Source organism: Rhagoletis zephyria, unplaced genomic scaffold (assembly GCF_001687245.7).
Source record: "Rhagoletis zephyria isolate East Lansing unplaced genomic scaffold, Rhagoletis_zephyria_1.1 Rzeph_scaffold_00904, whole genome shotgun sequence".
Lineage (NCBI taxonomy): Eukaryota > Metazoa > Arthropoda > Insecta > Diptera > Tephritidae > Rhagoletis > Rhagoletis zephyria.
The window spans coordinates 101,079-106,659 of record NW_016157988.1 but is presented as its reverse complement, the minus strand read 5'-3'; the positions used below and the strand labels follow the sequence as shown (position 1 = coordinate 106,659).

Sequence of the window (5,581 nt, the reverse complement as noted above, 5' to 3'; positions counted from 1 at the left end):
TGTGAGTGGCGAATGAACTTTTTCGCCGGACATGCGTCGTTGCCATTCAAACAAACTAAATGAGTTCATCCTCATTTGACGTTTCTGTCATTTATACTTCGAATTCCTTGTTATTACAAACTAAAATTTGAAAAGCAAAATGTTTTATAACGTAGATTTATATTTTGAGGATAGTTATAATGTTGAACCGCGAGCTAACCTTCTTCGTCAGCGGCGTTTTATAAGAGATTACTCTAATCCTATGGAGCTGCCGTCCACAGTGTAAGTATCCAGTGCAGATAGGTTATTCAATTAAACATGAAAAATGTATGCATATATGAATATGTATTTATAGATTTATAGCGAATTTTCGGCTAAGCAAGGACGCTTTTATGTATGTGCTGGACAAAATCAAGGACAAATTTAATTGCCGCCTGTCCTCATCTGTAACGCCAATGCTAAAATTGTGTTGCGCACTGAGATTTTTTGCGCATGGCAGTTATCAGCAAGCTGTAGGAAATGAATTTCAATTGGGTCTTGCGCAACCTACAGTTTCGCTCATTTTAAAGGAGGTAGAAAGAGAAATTTGCAGTGCTTCGATAATCACAGAAATGACAGAAGAAGAGAAGCAACAGGCAAGGAGCAAATTTTTCTCCAGATCAGGAATACCCAACGTGATTGGCTGTGTTGACGGAACACATATTGCGATTTATGCCCCCACCGCAAATAGACACCTCTATCTAAATAGAAAAGGCTTTTTTAGTATAAATGCTATGATTGTAAGTTTTTAAGATATGAATACAGCAACACCCATAAACAAATTGTATATTAAAGGCTTGCGATCATGACATGAATATCCGGTTTGTGGATGCTAGATATGCTGGTTCTACACATGATTCGTTCGTGTGGAACAATAGTTCATTAAAGACTTATTTGGAGAATATGCATCAAAGTGGCGATCATAACTCTATTTATTTAGGTACTTTAAATTTGTTACATCGGCACAAAATTAATGTAAATACTATTTTAAAACAAAAACTACTTATTTATAGGTGATTCCGGATACCCGCTTAGTCCTTATTTACTAACAGCCGCCATGCAGACTCTGGAACTAGGGAGTCAATTAGAAACGTCGTTGAACGTACGATCGGAGTTTTGAAATGTCGCTTTCGATGCTGCTAAAGCAACTCCCATTATAAATATTTGTTGCGCTTTCCACAATGGTTGTAAGAAATTTAGAACCAGTGATCCAGATGAAGCTGAAATTTTTATTGACACCGTTGTATCATCAGAGCCAATCAGTGAAGATGCCAATAATACATCAGGAGAGCGCCGCAGAAGGCAAATAGCTGATGCTTTGTTGTAAAATTAATTGCAGTTCGGTTTATTGAATAAATTCAAAATCATTTACCTTACTTTTGTTCTTTTTATTTCATTTTATACTTCAGAATTCTTTATTATATACATGTTAAATTAAACCTAATTGTTTCTATGCTCTTAAACTTAATAAAAATCACAAGTTGAATTCAGTACCTTCATCAAATATTAACTTAAAATTAATTCATCACATGCTTTTATATATTAAACTAAAAAATCACAAATTAAATTCAGCCGTTACAAAAATATTAAACTTAAAACTAGTTCATCACATTTTTTATAAAAAAAATCACAAATTCAATCAACATAAAGAAAAGATGGATATGAATCTAAAGAGTGGGAACTAAACCTGAAAATACAACCAAAAGTAGTTTGTAACAATATTACAGTCTACTTTTGGCTGTATTTCAATGTTTTTAGTTCTAACTCCTTTAGTTTCATTTCCATCTTTTGCTTATGCTGTCTTTTCTTCTCTAAAATTTCTTCCCTCTTCCTTTCTTCCTTTAATTTCAATAAATTTAATTCTTCCTTTTTTAAATCGTATGTCTTTCTCGTATACCTCGCGATTTCTTCAAGCTTCTTCTCAATATTTGAGATCCTCTCGCAAAGTGTGTCTTGCACTTCAGCCTGCTTTTCCAACGCTTTGATCCGAATGCTTTCTCGATCCCCAACTGTCATCCTTGGCCGTGGAGTTGATGATCGCGGTACCAAATCCGCATCCGGAGCTTGTTCGCCCAGTGGCTCCTCTAAATCAATTCCGTTGCCACTCACCGCATTTTCTTCCACGTTTGTTCCAAATGAAGAGCCTGCTGGGTTGACTGCTTCCTGAAGGTGGAGAAGCTCACCAACGGTTCGCTCTAGTGGTGCTAAGCTTTGTTGTGTATAAGGTCCTCCTCCTGTGGCCACAGTTTCTCGTCGGTTTGTCGCAATTTTTTTTTAGCTTTAGCTTGTAATCCAACCAAACCTAAATAGTACTCATAAGTAACTACGGCAACACAAACTAGTTCAGTTCTTACCTTATTCCACTCGCGTCCGTTACGCATTGGAGGACCAATGGCGTTAAGTTCAGTTGCNTGGAGGACCAATAGCGTTAAGTTCAGTTGCGAATTTTCCCACAGCTCTGCCCTGATTTTCTTCGTGGAACCGAAGCTTCCAATTCCTCTAGCGACGTCTGGATTGTTTTCCATAATTGCAACCAGCTTTTGGAACTGCTGCGTTGTTGTCCGTTTTGTTCTGGAAATTTCGTTTTGTTAAATAAATTAAATTAAAATTTACTCACGTCCTTTCTATTTCAAACGCGAACCAAATAAACAGTCGACAAATTTTGACAGCTCTGGCGAAGCGAATGTCGCTTTTTCGCTAGTGGCAATGCAAGAAATTCATTTTCGACAACCGTTCGCCATTTTGCGGCGAATTCGCTGGAAATTCGCNCCGTTATTTTCATTCGCTTCCCGAGTGACAATACCAGCCTATGCTTTTCGCGGGGAATGAATTGACAGCCTATCTCATCAAATGGTATGGTGCTACTGGTATTTCTAATAGTATATGCTGATGCATAGCCTGAAAATTGATATCTCGTAGGACATCGCCATGTTAAAAATACCAGTCGCTAACATTGAAAAAAGATAGAACGTGAACTAGTTGGCCTGAAACGAAAACTGGTAAAATTCTAGTTAACAACTGGTAGCTTTCCCTGCAGGGTAAATACATACATACATCTCTGTGTGTATGCTAACAAAAATAGCGGCAAACATATAGCATCCATTTAGAGCAGAATGACCAAATAAAATGAAAACACATCGCACAAGCAGTAACCCATTCAGCTTTTCCGCATAAACACATGTCGTGGCTACCTTCACTACTGCTTAAGAATACACAAATTTATCTCCATTTGACCCTCTTCAAAGTCCTTTTTATAGTTATTTAGCGCGCTGGCCCTCTTGTCAGCCACTTTGAAGCACGCACCCATCTCACTCTACCCACCGTTTATGATTCTTCACTCGCCTCCCACAGCACTGCGTCCATCAACCCACCATGCTAACTGCAACCCCAAAAGTGCGGTGACGACTTGAAAAAACATTCAGGCAACCGTTCGACCTGCCGACCACGCAATACTGGCTACATAGTGGTCTTGTGCCTCATTTTATGTTATATTTTATTTTTCGTGGATGTTACAAATGATGCTCTCTTACAATTTAAAATCATCTACATATGTACATACATACTTAGGTACATATGTATGCATGAATATGTTTGCATATGTACATATAAGATACATTGTGATGTGTGGAGTCCTTTGTCCACACAAGTGGGCAAACAAGGATGTAACCATATTCGCATACGCACATGTATGTACATATACTTTTATACACACAAGTACATATTCATACCCTGCAGATAATCTGCCTAGCCTAGAACTAGCGTAGAGCTAGACCTTTTGCCGACAGTACCAGTTCTAGCTCAATACCCAAGCAATGCTTTCAACTGTACAGTTTTACACGGCGATGTCATTGGCGGTGGCAATTGTCGCCCAGTGCATAACTTTGTAACCAGTTTTTAACCGATTCCTTTTTGGAAAGTTTTTTTTTATAAGAAGACGTTTTTGCGATTCGATTTTTGGACATTTTTTTCGTTTTTTCTTTTTTACAGATTCCGTTTTTGTTACATAATTTATAAAAAAAAATATATATATATATTGTAAACCGCACGCAACAATTTAAATTCATTAAATTTGAAAACTCACAACTGCCTCCACCGCGATTTGAACTCGCGACCAACGATGGTTGAGTCGGAGGTCTTCTCGCTGAGCTACTTTCGTATTGTACGAGTAGTGATCATTTGCACATAAACACCGCAAGTTTCAACTGTCCCGCTCTGCATTCCTTTTGCACTAGTTCAGAGATAGTTCTGAGATATGTAGTTCGGAACTAGCGCTTTGTCAGACTGTCTCTAAATTTTACTGCAGGGTATATACATGGTACAGTAGTGTGGACGAGCTTTTCCGGGGGCATACGTGCATTATATTCTTTGGCCGAATATTTAAACAGCGATTCCGAATATTTGCAGATGACGGTTTTATAATATTTCCTTTTTTACAAGCTGAGTTTCTTCTTATTCCTTTGAGTATTTGTTTCGCTAACTTCTCAACGCATTGAGATATGAGTACTTTTTAACGCATAAATGTAGTAAAGTACAGCAGATATTTATGTTTCTGCTTTTATTTACATACATAGCGCGCTTCAGGGTTATTTTTGTAAATCTTGGTGAAACAAACTCTTTGTGTTTTCAAGGCATTAAGAGCAAAAAAAATTTAATTCCCATAAATAGTTATTATGGTTATAGTAGTGGTTAGCAGTGCGCGCTACCGCCCGCAGTGCCTGTGTTCAAGCCCGGTTCCACCTAGGGTTGCCAGATTCTGAAATGGAGAAGGGAGTACATTTCTATTTTCATATATGTTTCAGTACAAACATAAAAAAAGAGTACATTTTTTTTAATTTTTTGTGCAATTTATTGTTACAAATTACCAAAAAGTAAATNAGTACATTTTTTTAAATTTTTTGTGCAATTTATTGTTACAAATTACCAAAAAGTAAATATACGTACAATGACATATTTGAGATCGTTTTAATTAATTAGGTACACACAAACAAAGATTTCTTAGATATCTTTTTCAAAGCAATAGATATTACAAATAAATAAATTCCCCAAAAGAATTCCAGACTCTTCCTGAATGTACGGCTATTTTTTAATTTCAGCCTTATAATTCATTTAATATTTTTCTGATTTTTATAAACGAGCGCCCTGCACCTACCTGGCTACGACCATGCTTACACCTTTTTACTCTCACACGTAACTTTGCTTACTAAGTAGTGTTCGCCACAATGGGTTTGTTCCACACGCTTTCCGGGCTATTTTGGTAATTAGAGCGTAAAAATAAGTTACTCTCTCACAAGTGTCAAAAATTTGTCAACACGTGCCAAAAGTGCCCAGAGCGTGAGGAACGCAAAAACCACATTTCGTGCCCGGAATCAACAAAACAACTCTAAACAATGATTTTATATGGATTTATCTTATATGGCTAATAAATTAGCAAATACCAACATTTTTTGAAACTTTAGTACTATTTCTCTTTTTGTATTTTACAAAATTTTCATTCGGATGTAAACAAACAAAAAAAGTCCGGGCTGTTTCGGATGCGAAGAAGCAGACATTGACGATCCGAAAG

General features: G+C 37.0%; 1 pseudogene; it reads left to right on the top strand.

Annotated features, from left to right (window-relative positions):
* Positions 1-248: 248 nt before the first annotated feature.
* On the top strand, positions 249-1,452 carry LOC108361990 (putative nuclease HARBI1; annotated as a pseudogene).
* The last annotated feature ends 4,129 nt before the right edge of the window (positions 1,453-5,581 follow it).